The sequence below is a fragment of the Carica papaya genome, chromosome 9 (assembly GCF_054855325.1).
Source record: "Carica papaya isolate Zhongbai chromosome 9, ASM5485532v1, whole genome shotgun sequence".
Lineage (NCBI taxonomy): Eukaryota > Viridiplantae > Streptophyta > Magnoliopsida > Brassicales > Caricaceae > Carica > Carica papaya.
Window position 1 is genome coordinate 15692620 of NC_142317.1, and position 20719 is coordinate 15713338.

General features: G+C 30.5%; 2 long non-coding RNA genes across 2 annotated transcripts; both read left to right on the forward strand.

Annotated features, from left to right (window-relative positions):
* Positions 1-1656: 1656 nt before the first annotated feature.
* Positions 1657-4267, forward strand: LOC110825122 (uncharacterized). The gene is made up of 3 exons (XR_015816461.1): positions 1657-1814; positions 1897-1945; positions 4097-4267. It is a non-coding gene; the product is annotated as an uncharacterized LOC110825122 (long non-coding RNA).
* A 10409-nt stretch (positions 4268-14676) lies between these two features.
* LOC148240120 (uncharacterized) lies at positions 14677-20514 on the forward strand. Its single transcript, XR_015816568.1, has 3 exons — positions 14677-15498; positions 15614-15668; positions 20221-20514. It is a non-coding gene; the product is annotated as an uncharacterized LOC148240120 (long non-coding RNA).
* Positions 20515-20719: the final 205 nt, after the last annotated feature.

Genomic DNA, 20719 nt, shown 5'->3' on the forward strand with positions numbered 1-20719 from the left:
TTGGAGATTAGAACTTTATTTAGAAAATTAAAATAAATTAGGAAAGGATTTTAAAAAATATATATGTTAAAACTCGTAATTAATAAAATAAATTAAATTAAAAGTAATTAGAGAATATTAAAATTTATAAAAATAAAAAAAAATTATTTATTAAGAAAGTTAGAAAACTAATTAACTTAAAAAATAATTAGAAAATATTAAAATTTGTAAATTAATTTAATTAAATTAAATATTATAAAATAAATATAAAAAAAGAAGAAAAAAAAAGTAAATTAGGATTAAAATTTCACAATAAAGGAAAGGCCCGATCAAATAAAAAGGGTTGCATGTAAAAAAATAGAAAAGGGAATAAGGGTGCCCACATGGCCACTATGAACATGGATGGGGAGATTCCTCCCCCTCCAAGGTTGTCATGTCATCTAAATTAATCCATCTCACCCTTTTTATCCCTTTCCTATTATATAAACACCCAAACAATACATTTTCCCCTCTTCTAATCAACTTAAACAAAAAAAAAAAAAAAAAAAGAGAAGGTTGTTAGAAATAGGAAGAAAGTGATGGAGCTAGGCGGAGCCGCTGTGTTGGAAGAAGAAAACTAGTAAAAGTAAGCCGATTTCTTCTCATTTTTGTTCATTTTCTCTTTTAGTTTAGATTTCATTATTTTATATGCACATTTAGGAAAGAAAATTCAAATCCTAAAAAAAAACCTTTGGTCAAGGGGAAGTCCATCCTCCATAGTGAAGCCTAACCATTTTCTGTTTTGGTTAAGGTAGGAATACTAATTATGGTTGTTTTTTAGATCTATTTATCTAAGATTTAACTTAAAAATGTCATAATGAAACATTTAACTCTTTAAAAAGGTGAAGCATAGAGGTTAACCGATGGGGGCAAACTATTTATTTTCTTTGTTATCTTTGTTTATGTTATTCTTTTTTAAATTGTTTAAACCATGGTATACATGATGTTTAAGGCAAATACATTATGGGTTTACTCGATTTTGAATGAAAAACTTAAATTTAAATAGAGATATGTTGAGGAATCGGTGTAGTGAGAGGGTAACTAAAATTAAGTTATATTCCTATATATGTATTTATATAGGATATATATGGTCTATCTATTATATTATACAATGAGATATAAATATATATATATAAAAACTATAAATGATCTGTGAAGATATATTTATTTGCATAAATTTGTTATAATTGTATAAAGGGAAACAAATATATATATAGATAAATTGTGTATGTTTATTTTCCATGTGTGTATATATATACACACATAACTATGTAATGATCCGGCTTGCGTAAGTTAGAATTTGAATGTGAATTTATGTTGTATAAAGTTTATTTAAGCATTAGTGGTATTTTTGAAAGTAAAAAAAAAAAGAGTAATCCTAAAAATATAAAAAATAAAAAAATGTAATCTTAAAAAAACAATAAAATTGGGAAAATGACCAAATTGAAAACAAATTTATAAGTTTAGGCTACTCTGTAATTAAATAAAAACCTAAATGACTAAAATTACTGGATTTTGGGTCATTCTGTAATTTTCAAAAATCAGCCTCTCTGCTTCAAAACGACGCCGTTTCGAAAAATCAACGGTCTACATCTCATCTCACAATAGATGGTCCCCTTTTATTCTATTTACTATATAAAGGTTCATGTTCACAAAAAAAACCCAAGGAGCAAAGGAGCGACGGCAGAAAGGAGTATAGGGGAGATGCATGAAAGTGAAGAGGAAGAGAGAAGATATTTCGGTGCCTTGTTCGTCGAACAACCAAGGTAGGTCGCAGCGAGGCTAGCCCTTAGTAGGTAAGCCGTAGTCTAACCCTTTCCTCTCGTTCAGTATCTTTTTCTTTTGTAAATGAAGACGAATTGGTGATGGGTTTTTCAGGTTGGGTAAAGAAGTGTAGTTAAAACTGCAGTGGATCACCTTGTCGAGGGTAAGAGTAGTTTATACTCCAAATCCCTATATCTAAGTTAATATAATTGATTTAAACCTATCCTTTTGATATAAGATTGTGATCTTGATGATTGTGTGAATATCATTAATAATTTTGTGATGAATGGGTGAAATATGAAGTTGTTGGATGTTTGAAGTGATGATGTCGGCTGGGATAAAAAATATTCAATTAGGGTTTTCAAGGTTGAAGACGATAGAAGGGGTCAGTGTGGTGGGTCGGGTTGATGTACCCGTGAGGTCCAGGACTTAGTTTCCATTAGCCCGAGCCCGAGTTCATATGGATATCTAGTTGGGTTTAGTAAATAAATAAAGGAGGAAAATGAAGTAAAAAATAACAATAATAATATTGTAACCAAAGAGAGGTCAGGCAGACCAAGCTCATAAGAGAAACGGGCTCAGTGAGGAGATTAAGATTTTAAGTGGGTTGGGTTTCAATGGTTGAAGGGAATTAAAGAAAAAAGAAGGGGCCCTAATACGGTGGGCCGAGCCAGTAGGAAGAATAAAAAGGGAATCCAGTTGAAAAGGAAAAAAATAATTTTATTACCCCAAGAGAAATTTAAACACTAGTGGGCTGAGCTTCCATAAAATGGGTTAGGCATTGAAAGTGGGCTAGCTGAGGGAAAGAAAAGGAAATAAAATTTAACAGAAGTGAATACCCAAACTTAAAGTAAGTTTAAATTAAGGATGATATGGGCTCTAGTTTACAGCTCAATAAGCAGGGTCAACTACATTCCAGGCAGTGACTAGTAACAGGTCAGAAAACAAGAATGATTATGATGGGTTTGAGATCTAGAATATTGGTTGATGAAATTCATTACGATTTTGAAAAGGTAAATTATATAAAATGAAATACTATTAATGAATATAATACCTTAAATAAATATTAGATATGTGATTTAGTTCAATAATTAATGAAGAGAATAAGCTATTTACCAAATTATAACGGACTTGTGATTGATCGAATTGTGATAACATGTATAATGAGAGAAATTTTTGGGTGGCTATTAATTAGTGGGAATTTAAATCATTTATGATGTGAATAATTTAGAGTTTAATGTTGTGTTCCATTTTTTAATATAATAGATAAATTAAGATATTTTAGAAGTTGATAAGTTATAGAACTTGGGGGTAATTTACATATGAAGAAGTGTGAGATTGGGTCTCGCCCCAAGAATAGAATAAGGATGAATTAAGTAGAAATGTCAAGATATTATATGAAGCAAATTATAATAGAGAATGCCTAGGATTAGCAGTAAAGATTTTCCTTATCATTGAAATGTGAAATATCTGTGCAGTACAGGATCGGTATGGAATGATTATGAATAATATCTCATGGACTGTTTATTGATTGTAACAATGACTGTGTCGTTGAGGGACGATGTGAATCTTAACTACGAATGTACTCCTGAGGGACGATGTGAATCGTAAATATAATTGTAACTATGACTGTAACTATGACTGTATTCCTGAGGGACGATGTGAATCGTAACTATGACTGTAAATATGATTTGTGGAAGCTTTGATTTGGTCTATGTTGATATTGTGAATTATTATCTCCTTCCATGATTGTGACTGATTGATGTTGTGTGATACGATAATGAGTCTTTGTGCATATGTGATTGGTTCTGTTGGTGAGTAATGAGAATATGTTATTATGTGGATACGTATATGAGATAGGATATTCTACGTGTTTAAGGAAAGATACTATATATGTGAATATGTGTTCAAAAAAATGTATTATATGTGTGATGTGTTTAAAGAATGATATTCTATGTATGGATATTAATTTATAGAAGAATATCATATGTGTGAATATGTGTAATTAATATAAATATGATATTGCCTTTATGAGATTGTGAATAAACCAAAAGTAATTTATGAGAATGTAGTTATGTAAATTATGGATATCCTTTAAATGAAATGAGGTATATAAAAGTGAAAACATGTGATTAGTAAGATCGATGTAGTTATAGGAGGGTGTGGAAATCAGATGGTTATGAAGGGCATGGTAAGCTTGAAGTAAAGGTAATGGTTCGAATCAATATATTATCTCTTATCTTTGGATTGGAGTATTAAATTATTCTTACTGACCAAGTGGTGACTCACTCCCTTTTTATCATTTTCAAATCAGGAAGACCAATAGCAAGTTCGTGGTTAAATGAAGACTCGGGAGACTCTTTTTATAATTTAGGAAAATTGTTCTTGTAAAGTAGATAAAAATTTATTGTAGTTAAAGAACTTGTGATCCTCATGAATTATAATTTTGTGCAAGAGATGTATAATTGAATTTTAAATTTTAGCATATCTTTGTGCTATTTATTAAGTTATATATGTGTGATAACACTCTTTTCTCAATAGAGAAGATAGATCATTACAGTTGGCATCAGAGTACATATTCCTCAAAAACATCATTTATATCATGAGACTTAGGATTCTCATAAGATTTAGGGCCAAAAGAGAATAGGTAATATACGTATTTAGAGATGTTTTCAACCTTCCTCCTAAACATCTATGAATGTGAGAAGGTAAAATCATAATTTCAAAAGTCCAAAAAGATGGGAGTTGCATTTATTTGAAGTGTGATAAGGCTATGAAATGAATCGTTAAAGTTTCACTCTAAAGCCAACTGAAGATAGTGAATAAACAATAACCATAATCAACCATGGCACGTGAAACCATAGAAAGCTTAAATGTTACAGAAGAAAATTACACAATAGGAGCAAACGAATAAAGAAAATTTTGGGAAGAGAACTAATTTCCCTTGATTTGGGAAAATAATCTTAAAATGGGGAAGATCCCCCAAAGTGAAAAAAGAAATTCCCCAAGCTAAAGAAAATCCCTCAAGTGGAAGAAAATCCCCCAACTGGGAAAATATCTCCCAAGTAGTTTAAGCCTTGGAAGGAGCTCCTTTAAATCACGAGAGACGGAAAAAAAAAAAAGGAAAAAGAAATCCTAAAATAGACCAAAAATCATGAATGTTGGGAGACGAAATAAATATCAAGACTGTGACAGTGTTTAGGAATTCTTCATGAATATTCTCTAAGAAGAATGGATGCACTACATGTTCAAACTCCTATCAAGGTTCCGCATAAGGATTACAAAATTGATTCAAGATTTTAAGTCATTAAACAATCACAGGCTTGATAGATAAAAACATTTTGGTAGATTGAATAAATCATGCACTTGGTGAGTATGAAACACTTCTAGTAAATAAAACAAAGTACATCTAATTAAGATCTCTCTAAGTCCGTCACAGACTTCAAAGAAAATACAATTCTTTAAATTTGTAAATCAAATATAAAAACATTCGAAAAATTGAATACCCTTTAGAGACTTAAATAGGTTTTTAAGGTTCATCATGACTTTCCTCTTTAAAAAAAAATATATATATATATATACATATAATAGTAATAATAAATAATCTATTTATATAAATTCTTATCAAGGTCCTACATGGAAGTTAAATTGAGGATTTAGAAACCTACCTTAAATCCTCGTGTGCTTGATAAGTTAAAAAACTTTTCTCTTGGATGAGACAGAGTACGCCTAATTGGAACTCTTTTTCTTGACACTTTTTATTCATTTCAAAGTAAATTTCCAAGAAAGAAGAGAATACTTTAAGGACATGTTTTGATAACAAACTATTAGTAATATGATAATAAATCTAGAACATGTTTTCCTTATACCTAATAAGAACACAAAAGATGATATAAGGTGTCAACATATTAATTCAAACCTCTAAGGTAGATATTATCTGAGTGGCGCAGCAAAAACATAGTGTGGAACCATAACCAACCATACGTATGAAAGATTTCTCTCGGGACTGACAAAGAGAAATTGTTGATGGAATAAACATGAGACTCATGCCCTAAGACTGTACTCTTGGATGATCACACGAAAATCAAGGAAGCCAAAAGAGTATCATACCTAGTCTTAGAAGAATTATACTTGACATTTGGCTTCCTATAATATGGGTTGTTACAGGTTTGGAGTTTTAAATTATTCTTATTAAGTACTGAGTATATGTGGCTCACTTTTCTTTATTATTTTTAGAGTAGAGGAAACAAGACCAAGCCAAAGGACCATCGGGACTTGTAAATGAAGCTAAAAGAAGGAGAGATTTTATATATATATTATTTATGTGATGAAGTTTGATATTTATACAGAGGAAGTCCATGTGTTAAGGGCTGATAATAGCAATGACATTTGAATTCAAACCATTGTTATAACAATAATATAAAAGCTAGAAAGATAAGCTGCTGATGTGTGTGGATAAGCTGCTGATAGAGTCCCAATTGCTTTGGTCTCTCAACATCCCCTGTCAAACCAATGTCGACAGGGGTTGTAGTCGAAGTTAGCTTCGAAGGAAAAGGAACCGTTGTGCAGGTAAAGGTTTGGTAAATATATCGCCTACCTGATCGGAAGTAGAGGTAAAGGTTTGACAATCAAAAGACTTGTAGTAGCTTGTTTTTTAACAAAATGGTAGTGCACTTTGACATGCTTTGTGCGAGCATGAAAAATCGGAATTACAGAGACATAAATTGCTCTAAGATTGTCAAACCAAAACATAGGTGGACCTGGAACAGAAGTACCAAGTTCGAAAAACAAGCTGCGTAACCAAATCAATTCAGTTGTTCCATTTGCCATCACCTTGTACTCACCTTTGGTGGAGGATTTGGACACTGTTGGTTGTTTTTTTAATACCCAGGAGATTAAATTACAACCTATGTGTATTGTATAACCACTCGTTGAGCGACGATCATCGTGATCTCCCACCCAATCGTTATTAGTGAAGCAATGAAGTTGAATATTTGATTTTGTTGAGAAAATAAGACTGAGATTAATAGTGGATAACAATTATCTGAGTTACCATTTGAGTGCTTTCCAATGAAGTTTGGTGGGGGAATGCATGAATTAACAAAGTTTTTTCACTAAGAAAGAGATATCTGGTCTGGTCAGCGTAGCATGTTGAAGTGCACCTACAAGTTTTCAAAATAGAAAACCATCTAGTAAAGGCGAGCTATCATCTTTAAACAATGGTGGAGTAACAGCCATTGGTATAACACAACCCTTTAATTCCATCATTGCCATTTGATCAAGGATGTCATGAATGTATTTCTGTTGCGATAAGACTAATCTCGAGCTAGAACAATTCACTTGTATACCAAGAAAATAGGATAATTCACCCAAGTCCTTGACAGGAAACTCATGCTGGAGAGCTCGAATGACCCTTTTTATAACAACTTCACTTGAACCTGTGGTGATTATGTCATCGACGTAAAAAAAATGAAGATTTTTATAGCACCTTGATAAAATATAAAAAAGAAGTGTCAGCCTTGGAAGAATGAAAACCAAATGTCATTAAAAATTGATGAATCCTATCAGACCAAGCACGAGGCATTTGTTTAAGTCCGTAGAGAGAGCATTTTCATCTACAAACATGATCTGGATGATTGGCATCAATGAATTCCATAGGTTAATCCATGAATATGTCAACTGTGAAAAAACTATGAACAAAAGCATTAGTAACATCTAATTGGTGGAGTTGCCAATTTTTTGTGGTAGTATAAGATAAGAATGTCCTAATTATTGTAGGTTTAATCACAAAATTGAAAGTCTCTTGATAATCAACACTAGACCGGTGATGAGACCCTTTTCTCAATAAGTTGTGTCTTATAGTGTTCTATAGTACCATTAGCTTTCTTTTTAATGTGAAAGACCTATTTATTGCTGACAATATTTGCTCCTGGTGGCCTGGGAACTAAAACCCAAGTATCATTAGAAATAAGAGAATTGATCTCAGTGGTCATGGCTTGCTGCCACTTAGTGTAATATTTGGCTTGATTGTACGTAGTTGGTTCAACAGTGAGATAATTAGGCTTGGGAGAAGATAAGTTAGAAGAAGTGGATTTAGGAGAAGACGTTGTTGAATGGGTGATAAGGTGGGCATGTTGTTTAGCCATGATGGAAGGCTGGAGATTCATGGTATGAGTACGATCAAATATGGGAAGGATGGAGTTGGGTGAATTATCTGTTTGATTGTAGCGTGAAAAATCAACAAAAATATTAACATTAGGTATTTAAGATGCAAGGGAGCACTAAACAGTGGTGGGTTTGGGGTGGGACACGAATTTCGGTGGTGATGATAATGATTCAGTAGGACTCTGAGACAGAGAATTTTGAGATAATTCAAGGTTAGTGATATTAGGAGAATTAAGTGATAAAAAGGGGGGGGGGGGGGGGGGGGGCGAGTGGGTACCTGATTATTATGGGACGAAACAAGGAATGTACTGACCTTCAACCACAGAGTATTTGTAGGATGTGATTTAGAGTTGCAACTCTGAGCTTTATGATAAGGAAACTGACTGTCATTAAAAGTAACATGGCGGGCTACATAAATGCGACCCATCTCCAAATTTAAGCATAAATGGCCAAGATGTAAAGGTGAGAAGCCTAACTAGACACACAAATGCTCCTAAAAAAGAGTTTGTGTTTTTGATATGGTCGTAAACAAGGAAACACAAGACAACCAAAATAATGTAAATGCTAAATGTTGAACATTTTTGCAAATAGTTTTTGATATGGACTGATATTTTTAAGGACTAGAGTAGACAGTAAATTAATTATGAAAACAAATTATTGAAACGCATATGACTAATACTTAAAGGGTACTTTGTTGTGTACAAGTAACGTTAGGCCAAAATCAACTATGTTTAATTTTTTGTTCCAAAACTCTGTTTTACTCATGCGTGCAGGGCAAGCCACATGATGAAGAATTCCTTGTTGTTTAAAAAATGTGTTACGTTTTTGGAATTCTCCTCACAAATTTGATTTAAAAGCCTTAATTTTCTTGTCAAATTATTTTTCAACCATTGTCTGAAATTGAATAAAAGAGGAATAAACATTACTTTTATTTTTAAGGAAGAAAATCTAGGTGAACCTGGTGAAATCATTCACAAATAAAAAAAAATGAAAACCAACATTTGATAAAATAGGAGATGGACCTTAGACATCTGAAAAAATTAAATCCAAAGGTGCTTCACTATGATGAAGAACAAAAGGAAGACTTGATTTTGCCATTTTCTGAGATTAAATATTAGGCATGGTGCATAGTAGCGATGCTGTTAGCGTTAGCTGGAATGGTAGTTTGTTGAATTTGGTGACGTGTTGGAGGTATGATAATTTACTGGGTTTGAATTTCTTCGAGAGAAATTAGCAATAAACAGTTCTTGATAAATTTATGATGAGAATTTCGTGGGTAAGGAGGTGACTATGGAGTTTAGTAAATGAGATGGGTTCAGAACGTAAGTTGAGGGCAGTAATGATGCTATGATAGTCATTGCCGATATTGAGATAAATGATGGCGTTGAATTCGGTTGGGGTCAAACTGCAACCAGTTGATGCAAGTTCATTAGCTAAAGATTTTACCTTCTGAAGATATTGAGATACAGTGAGGTCGTTCTTCTTTAGCTCTTACAACTTTATGTTAAGTTGCAATTGTCAATTTTGGGAATGAGAGCCAAGGGAATTCGCTAGAGCATTCCATACTTCATAGGAAGATTTCAAATCGATTACATATGAACATACTTATTCTGATAGAGAAGATAAAAGCCAACATAACAACATATGGTCTCTTTGAAACCATGTATGATATCAAGATTCAAAATGTGCTCTTCAGGTTTGTGAGCCATCAACAAATTCGATTAAGTTTTGGTAATTTAAGAGTGGGAGAAATTGAGTTTTCCAGGAAAGGTAATTCTTGTTTGTGAGCTTAATTGAAAAAGTGTGATAAGATGATGTTGATAAATTTGCATTGATTATGGTTGAAGGTGTAGCCATGGCTCCGATACCAAGTAAATGTAGCTGAAGGAGAGATTTTATATATATTATTTAGGTGATGAAGTTTGGCATTTATACAAAGGAAATCTGTGTCAATGACTGATAATAGCAATAACATTTATATTCAAACTATTGTTATAACAACAATACAAAAGCTAGAAAGATAAGCTGTTGATGCGTGTGGATAAATTACTGATAGAGTCTCAATTGCTTTGGTTTCTCAACAATCAAGACTGTGAAAAATTAAAAAGGGAACATAAGATGAAAAGACGCTTGTGTATATAAATATGATTTTCCAGAATTTAAAATGTTATTTAAATCTTTAGATTTCAAAATATTTTAAAAAATTTTGAATACATTACTATATGTCATAATTGAGTTATTATAGAATTAGTTGAGAATACAACAATTACGATAGGAATATATGGATGTTAATACTTACTTATTATCATGAATGAATGAATGAAAAGTAACAACTATAATTACTTATGAAATTCCAAGTTGTTACAAGTAACCTCTTTTGACCTACTATGCCTAATCCTTGACCTGTACAAAGCTAACTCGAAATGATTGCTCTATAGTCCTAACAGAAAACCATTGATGTGGATTAGTCCCCTCAGTTTGAATAGTTTTGATCAATAAGAAAAAAGAAAAACATAATGTTAATCATATTATTTACATAAAGATTAAGAAGAAAGAGAACAAAAATACCTTTATTGTTATATTTGCTTATAGTCTAAACAAATCATCATCCTATTTGTCTTTATTAGAGCAACTGGATAGGATAATGAAAAGTTTGTGGAATTTGAAAAATGTTCAAGAGTAGCTTCATCCCAATATGAAATATGAAAGGGAGCTTAAATATGATTTTCTCAAAGCGATTGTTTTTTTGTTTTTCTGTCTCTTAAGTTATTGATGAAGAGTACTATAATTATGTACAAAAGTTTATGAGATATCTAGTCTTATATTACAAATATATTGTTGAGCTTCATATAAAGGAATTAAGTTACACACTGATAATAATTAAAGCTTCAAGTCCTAAGATTTTGTGATTTGAGTTCAAAGGGCTATTGCTATAGTTTTTATTGGACTTGAGACATTATAATTGCTATAAGAATGCGTGTCAACTTCATGACTTCAATGCAATATTACATATAATATATCTTTGGATTGTAATTTGTAATTGTGATGTCACTTTGATGAAGATATTAAGAATTTGGATGGTATTTACGTTTAAAATGCATATGACTGTGGAGATTATGATTATGATATTTATAGCTAAGAGTATGCATTTTCTACTTGAATTATAAAATTGGATAAAACTAGGTTGTTCGCATGGAACGTATCTAATTAAACTAAATATTATTTTATTTGATTCTCTATCACACATCAAGAAACTAAAAAATCAGTTAATTTCAGTTTGATTCAGATCCAAACGAAAAATATAAAAACTAAAAAATATAACATAATTTTAATTTTAACTTTATCTTTTATTAATTTAATAACTAGTAAATTAAAAAAAAATGGTCCAACTGGACTAGACCAAAACTACTAGTCCATTCTTGATTATAAGATCTCACCTTTGTTGATATTGGCTCAATCTCATTCCATTTATCCATCGAAATGATGGATAGTTTAGTTATAGCATTATGATAGAATATGGGGGATAAAATCCACCCAAATCACCTTTTAAGAGACCATAAATCATTAACGATTAATGGTTGACTTTTATTAAAAAAATTTAAAAATAGTGTCATGCTCGTTAGTGAAGGTCTTGATTCTCATTTCTATTTGTTTTTTAAAAAATAATAGAATGTTATTATGCATATGAATAAATGATGATAACATTGCTTTCGATATTAATTTGTGAATTAGAAGGTTAATTGAAGAATAACATGAGTCAATAGAAAAGTAGCAATTGATTGACGACTTCTCTCTAAAAAGAAAAAATAGTTATGTGGAATAGTTACATGAGGGCAGTAAAATTAGTTCAATGAAAATTTTAAGCAGAACGAGTAATTGATTATCATAAATATTTTTATATTTAGATTAAGTATTCTATAAAATAGGAAGATATAACTAAATTCAATTTAATGTAAATCAATTTAAAGAACACATGATAAAATAATGTCATCCACTTTATATATATTTAAAGTATCTCTATAGTATTTAAATAACAAGTATAGAAAAAAAAGTTCATACATTCTCCTCTAACTCTAGCACATCTCCATATTTTTTTATTGTAAGAACTTATAATTTTTTATTATATTCTTTTCCTTGACTCTTTTATTATTATCATATGACTAATATCTTATTTAGGAAGGCGTTAAAATTTTTGAAAATGTGTGTTTTTCTCATGAGTTACCTAATTCAGCAAAATAATAGTTAATTTTTCACATCTTTGAGGGTTTATTTAAAAAAAAAAAGAACTATTTACTTTGGGTTCAGCCTTCAGAATTTTTAACAAAAGAAAGTTTTTGAGAATACTTAGGTTTTTCTTTTTTTATAAAAACATTGTATTGTGAAGTTCATGGATTGCAATCATGTCTTAGTTAGAGAATTAGGAAATCAAGAAGTTAATGAACAACTAATAGATCAGTAAGTAATATCCTTGCCTTTTTAGCGGTTGTATGAACAATTTGATTATAACTTAGGAATTTTTTTTCTTTTTTTAAATTAAAAGAAAACTTAATTTTATTTCAAAAGAAATTAACTACTCCTTAAAATTTATTAAACTGTAGTTAAAAGTCTCATATTAACTTCACAATCTTAAGAAGATATTTAAAATCTGATAACAGTTCTAATATCAAAAAGATTAGTTATTATTAAAATAGAAGTAACACCAATATTTCTCAATAATCACCAAATTAATAAATGTTATCTTCATAATTAGTTATCTGAAGTCCATAAATCATAGCAATCTTATGGATTTCCTAATCAATAGATATGAACAGTCAATACTAATTTAATATAATCTGATTCTCTTCTCATGATATTCAATGCAGATTTTGTAATATAACTTGTTAGGATCTCCTATTAATGTTGGATTCTTTTCTTTATTGGCTATATATACGTACACATTTCTTCATTTCAATTACCATCATTCTTCTATCAACTCTTCTAATTTCCTTCTACTCCAATAACTTTTCACTCTGCTTTCACTAAATCCAATTCACAATCCTCTCATATGGCAAACGATCATCCCATGAGCGAACAAATCGCTGCCATGAGGCAATCCTTTTTTTTATGAGGTTTTTTTTTTCTTTTTTTTTTTGAATCTCCTCAATTTATGTAGGTTCTTTTATAAAATCTCCAAATAATATTGATCCTTTTTTTTTTCCTCAAAAAATTGATTTTGAAAATTTACCATTTCCGATTTAATTCTTACCGATATCGTGGAGAAAAAGATTTCTAACTTTCAAAAGGTAATTATCAACATTAAGTTGTTATCTACATCATGCATGCATAAATAGCTTTTCCTTTTTCTATTAATAAGTTGTCTATAATTACCGTATATATATATAAAATATCAAAAATATATGAGTGGCCCTAACAACACACAATTTTTATGAATCCATACATAATATAAATGCACAAATATTATGCAGCATATCACAAAGAGAGAACAGAGTCCAAGAAGTAGCACGAGGAATTGTTGTATTAGCCTTGACTTGTGCTCTCAGAAAAACATCATCAAAATGTAACTCCCTCAGTTTCTTAAGCTTTTAATTTAACAGTGGTTTCCTGTACGCATGGTTGTTTATTTATATGAATTTTCAATTTGCATTCAATTGCATTAAATTATTTTAAAGAAGAGATTCTATATTTCTTTGCCTATTAAGTTTTCCTGTGCTGACCCTTTGGTACGACGATCAATCTTTATTGTACATACATTTTAATATTATCTTACTCAGATATTTTTTTAATCAAGGATTTTTTCAAAGCATCCCATAATCCTTGATTAAAATAATACTGAGTAAGACAGTACCGGAATGTATGTACATTAATGAGCGATCACAATACCAAAGGGTTAGCATAAGAAAACTTAATATACACATAAATGTAGAACTTCTTTTTTAAAATAATAATAATAAAGGTGTTAATGAAATTGAATGCAAAGTGAAAATTCATACAAACATATAATTATGCGTACAGGAAATCATTGTTAAATGAAAAGCTTAAGAAACTGAGGGAGTTACAATTTGATGATGTTTTTTTACGAGCACAAGTCAAGGCTAATATAGCAAGTTCTTCTTGTTACTTCTTGAACTCTGTTCTCTCTTTGTGATATGCTGGATAATATCTGTGTATTTATATTATACAAGAATTCATAGAAATTGTGTGTTGTCCGGTCCACTCATATATACACTCACAACTTAATTTAACCAAAGCTATGATAACATAATTCAATGCAGCGGGTCAATGTAGTGCCTACAAACATTCCTTTGGTGTCTCTTGTGACGAGAATATAATCATTAAACAACCATAAATGACAAGCTTTTTAAGACATTTAAAATAAATAATACAACCGAAGAAAAGATTAACGTAATATTCAAGTGGCAAACATATACATATATGTATATATATAATATTAAATAATAGATCCTGGCAAAGATAAACATATATTTAAATAATAAAAAAATTAAAAAAAAAATGAAGAAAGAAAAGAACCCAGAGCGTGTACTCTAGAAGCAGAAAAAGAAGACATGTGGCATGTATATATATAGGAGTGTATATATAATTAAATAAAGAAAAATAAAAGAAAGAAAAGAGAAATAAAGAAAGAAAAGAAAAAGAAGGACGCATAAAGTAGGAGAATAGGACCCATGCGGCACATATATATATATATATGTATATGTATATATACGTTATTAAATAACATAAAAAGAAAGAAAGAAAAGAAAAGGAAAGAGAGGAGAGAACGGAGGAGAGAAAGACACGACTCGGGTGACGTCAACGACTGAGAGAAAAGGGTCACGCAATGTTGTGCAATGCCGCAGCCAAAAGAGAAAGAAATAGGAGGAGGGTTGTGCGGGTTATGCGATGCAATGACGCACGACTGGAAGAAGAAGGAGAATAAGAGAGAGAAGAGTCATGGTCGGGTAGAGAGAGAAAAAGAGAGAGAGAGAAGAAGAAGAACAAGAAGAAGAAGAAGAAGAAAGGAAGAAAGTAGAAGAAGAAGAAAGGAAGAAAGTAGAAGAAGAAGAAGAGGAAGAAGAAAGAGAAGAGAGCGCGACGGACTTGCCAGAAAAGAAGTTCGTGCGTGTGAGAAATGAAGGATTTACGTGCGACTAGAGTGGAAGCGTGCGGTGGCCATGGCTCGCAGCGGAGGAGAGAGAAAGCAGACGGGGGAAGACAAAAGAGAAAAGACAAGAAGAAAAGAAAAAGAGAAGAAAGGAAAAAGAAAAAATCGAAAAAAAAGAAAGAAGAAAGAAAAGAAAGAAAAGGAAGAAGAAAAAAGAAAAGAAAAAAAAAAGAAAGAACAAAGAAAAAGAAAAAAAAGAAAAAAAGAAAAAAAGAAAAAAAAAAGAAAAAAAGGAGGGAAGAAAAAAAGGAGAAGCATTGCGACGAGATCTGCTGTTGATACTTCACAAGCGTCGACACGCATTGATCACGGCATCGGTGCATGGCATTTTTGGTGATACAAGTGTGCTACACGTGGTGATGCTGGCGACTGGGATCGTTTGTCCCAAGGTAAAATATGCTTCTCATTTCGTGTTATATAAATTTTGAAATTATTCATAATTTAGTATGTGTATTTTTGTTGCAAACGAAAAAAATTATTTAAATGGTATTCAAATTTTTTTAGATGACTATACACCGAGCCAGAAAGGATTCCCATAGCTTTCTCGATTACACCATAGGTAAGAATTAGGTTACTTCTGTTCAAAGAACTAATATTGTGTGTATAAATTATAAATGATTTGTATAATTATTTATACATATAATTGTGCATGCGTATTTTGTATAAGTAAAGGTACTTGGTATATGTGTATGCATTGGATATGAATTGATAAGAAAAGAACTTAGAAGAACAAATATGTAAATAATTATGTATATGGTATGTTGTGTGTAATTGAATGTGTGTTTAAATAAGGATGTGTGTGTATGTATAAGATATTGCGTGTGCGAATATAAATATATATTCTGTGTAAGACAATTAGTGAAGGTACATGTTTGTATTATAATATATGTGTGTGTATTAATATGTGTATACACATGTTATGTATGTGAATGTGTAATCTACGTGTATGTAACAATATATGTATTTATGTATAATTATATGTAAAAATTAAGATAATTGAATTCGTGTTAGATTATTTGCAAGAATTAGGAATCTTAAGTTAATATAGATTTTAGATGTTTAAATAAGAAATTGAATAAGTTGGAAAGATCTAAAAAATAAATACCAAAGAAATAGGGAGGTGTGGCTTAGTTAGAAAAATAGATTGAATAAGCCCTAGTAAAGTAAATATATGAAATAGTTATAAAAATAAAGAAGTTAGGTAAATTTGGAAATAAGTTATGTAGCAAGTAGATAAAAGAATAAGAGAAACTTTTGATGATAGAATAAAGAAACTGTGAATAATTAATAAGACATTTAATTCGTTAGTCATGAATTGAGGAGGGGAAGGTGTGTGTGTGGTTGAAGTTCAGCGGGTACGGTGAACCTGTACATGAATAGCTTTGTGAAATCTAGTCTAGATGTGGATAGGTATTTGTTAGCATGTGGGTCACCTAGCAAATGTATTTGTTGTAGCCAATGTGAGATTTGTATGTGCGCTATGTGATGAGGGGATCATTTTCATCTCTCCTCAATAACGATATAACCGAGAACGCACGATAGTAACCTAAATAAACTTTAAAGGACTAACTGATGTGAAATTATGATTCTGAGTGGAGTGATATGTGTGGGTGAGAAATCCGAATTGAATCCGAGTAGAGAGATTTATATGTGCGAACAAGTCCATTTTGTTCGAGAAAGATGTGAATCCATGTTTATGTGTGTGCAAACTATAAATGTAAGGCATATGTAAAAGTAATAAGCAAAAGAATTGTGATATTCTCAATGCAAATTAAGGTATAAGGGTGCCAAATATAGAAGCAGATTACGAGTGCATGATAAAAATTGTATGTAGCAGAACAAATTATTACAAATCCTTTATCATCAGTTCCAATTACACATGTACATAATTGAGGCCATAAGTGGTAACAAAATACAAAATATCAAAACTACAAAAGGGTCACTTCTTTTACTATGTGGTTGGACTCATCAGAGTACGGGACAAGTCATGCATTCAAGATTTGTGGATCCATAAGATCCTCATAAACTTCAAGAGGTAGGTCAGCGATTGGTTTCTCACTATCTTTCTCATCTGGGGGGGAGGCATGGAAAAGGTGAGTTTCATATACTCAGTAAGAAAAATAATATTTAAATAATATCGTAGGATTATAAAAGTGAGTAATTATGTCATTAATACTTACCATCATGGCACGTTAGGGTCCTTTATTACTTTATGAAAATAAATTTATTTATTAAAGAAGACATCAGATCCACCATATCATAGTCACAACAATCAAATCAAATATCATACTTAACAATAGAGAAAATCAAATAAATTATGAAATGCTCATATTTTCATATCATGATTCGCGAAGTCGTTCCAACTTCCATCTCTGAGGGTAGATAGGGATTTCTGGCTATCCATGTGGAATGAATAGATAAGATATATAACGGTAATTTGCTTAGGCACATTTTTAACTTGCCAAACCATAGTACGATCTATGACCATGGCCGTACCAACCATAGTGGCCCTATCAGATATTCTATAGTCACAATAGTACTTAGACAAAGGTGACCCCTAACAGATATTCGTATCACTGCTCTCATCAGAGGATATGCCGTCATCCACAGGGAGCGGTCCTCTCGCATCTTTCCAAACTAAATGGGAGAGGAAAAAACAAAAACTCCTCAGAGATAAAAAGTATAACAAGACACTTGATTCATTATGTATGTCAATACATATACAAGAGTTAGATCAGAAGAGAGAATTGAGAATATTAAGTGTGAATTCAGAAAATGAAAGAGTGATTTGAAATGAGAATAAGAGTTAGATCAGAAAAATGAGGATTAGAATATGTTGTGTGATGATTTGTTTTGTTGTATATTTTGATTGTGATGCTATGTTTGATATTTTCTTGAATATAAGTATTATTACATTTTATATATTGTGTGAATGCATGTATGTAAATCTCTATTATAGAATTTTTTTTTTTGTTGAGCTCGTGAAGTTCACCCCAATTCACCCCCATCCAAGTCAGAGGACATAAAAAATAAATTTGAGATTAAAAGAAGATGGTGAAGAAAACTTTGTTAGTTTCTATTTTAGATTTATAAATTAAGTTAAATGTCTTAATTATTTGTAAATAAATAATTATTCTGTCACAAACGATGTGTATTAAAGTATAGTTCTGCTGCATATTTAATATTTATTGGTTCCAATAGTTAGAAATATTGTGTAAAGATTCATATCCACCGACATTGAAGTTCAGGTTGTTACAATTAACCTCAAATTCTTTCTAAAACAAAAATAGAAAACCTTTTAGCAAATCTCTCACTTTTCAGGTGCGGGGTCTTAGGTCTCCTGATATACAAATGATAATTAATGAATAAAGTTAGCTACACTACTCTAGTAAAGATAAGAAAACCAATCAATGTAATAACTTATCAAGCGTTGTAGAAAATAATAAAACACATATGGAATATAAACTTTAAAATTCATTTTATACTCAAAAAACTTCTTATGTCTTTCTCATTCATAATGTCACCCAATCATACCATGTCCATGTTTGAATAACTACACTTTTACACAGAAACCACTATATTTTAATTCAAAGAAAAACACATATAGAATGCAAATTAGCTCAACAGATTTCATATTCAATTGAGATTTATAGTTTTTATTTGCTTTCTTGAATTTCATCATGCGATGCCGTTTTGACCGGTATAATTGAGATTCTACTAGGATCCCCTCTATATATGGACAGTCAGCAACAATCGGTCATTCTCATACCCCAACCCATATGAGTGTTATAATCATCAATAGCCTTTATAGTCCAACTAGTATGAGTGTCACAACAATCGGCTCTTCCAATACCCCAACCTATATGGGCACCCCAATTAACAACTATCCTCATACCCCAACCCAAATAAGTTCTGATAACTGCTTTTTAACCACGTCTGCTTGAGGCCGTATCCATAGTAGAGTTCACCATGTAAATATTACGTATCCAACCTCCCTTGATGATGCCTATTAAACAGATTTTTCTTATCTTTTAAAGGACTTCTCCGACTTTACCCTTGACTCTTTATTCCTTTACTTCATAGCCTAATTTACTTTTTTTTTCTCTTTTTGGTTTTATGTTTATTTTACAAATTTTAATTTAATTAATTTACAAAATTTAATATTTTTTAATTAATTTTTAAGTTAATTAATTTTCTAACTTTCTTTATAATTTTGTTTTATTATTTTATAAATATTAATATTCTCTAATTACTTTTAAATTAATTTTTCTTACTAATTAAGAATTTCAATATATATATATATTTTTAAAATCCATTCCTAATTTATTTTAATTTTTTAAATAAAGTTCTAATCTCCAAATAATTTTATTTTTAGATTTAATTTATTTTACAAAATTGTCTAATTTTCTCTTGAATTTTGTAAATAAAGTGTGGAGTTTGATTTTTGGGCTATTATATAAATCGTATTTGGGAGAACATAAGGCAGACAATAAAGATTTTTTATAAGGGAGATATGAATAAATGTGCAGTCCAGAATTAGTAAGGAATGATTATAAACTCTATCTCATGATTAATATGATTATAACTATGATTATAATTATGTCTTATGGAAGCATAACTATGACTAAGTCTATGTCGATAGTAGAAATTATTATTTTCTTCTGTGATTGTGACTGAATGATATTATATAAAAAATTTACGAATTTATGCATATGTGTGTTGGTTGTGTTTAGTGAATGATAAAAATTTATTACAATATAAATTTGTATATGAGAAAAGGTACTTTATATGTGATTATGTACAATTAATACGATTATACGATTGAATTAAAGAGAATGAAAATTGATCAAAATTGCATATGTAAAGTTGAGTAGTGAAATTATGGATGTTTTATGAAAGAATTACGGTAAATGTGAAGTGAGAACAATATGTTAGAGATTGATATATGGTAGTATGAGTATTGGACGTCAGATTTACATGTAGAGTTATTGAGTTAGAGTAAAAATAAAAGAATCTAATCAATATATTATCTCTAGTGTTTGGATTATAGTTTTAAATTATTCTTATTGAATACTAAGTATCTATGGCTCACTCTTCTTTATTATTTCTAGAGTAAAGGAAGCAAGACCAAGCCAAAGGACCATCGGGACTGTGAAAAATTATGAAAAGGGAACATAAGGTAAAAAGATACTTGTTTATATAAATATGATTTTTTAGACTTTAAAGCATTAATTAACTCTTTAGATGTCAAAATAGTTTCGAAATTTTTGAATAAATTACAGTATGTCATAGTTGAGTTCTTATATAATTAGTTGAGAATGTGACAATTACGGTAAGAATATATGGATGTTAGTACTTACTATGATAAATGAATGAAAAGTAACAACTTATAATTTCTTATGAAATTCTGGGTTGTTAAAAGTAGCCTCTTTCAATGTACTATGCCTATATATATCCCTGACCTCTACAAAGCTGACTTAAAATAATTGCTCTATAGTCCTAACAGTAAACTATTGATGTGGATTAGTCCCTTTAATTTGAATAGTTTTGATTGAGAAGAAAAAAAAAACATAATTTTAATCATATTATTTACATCAAGATTAAGAAGAA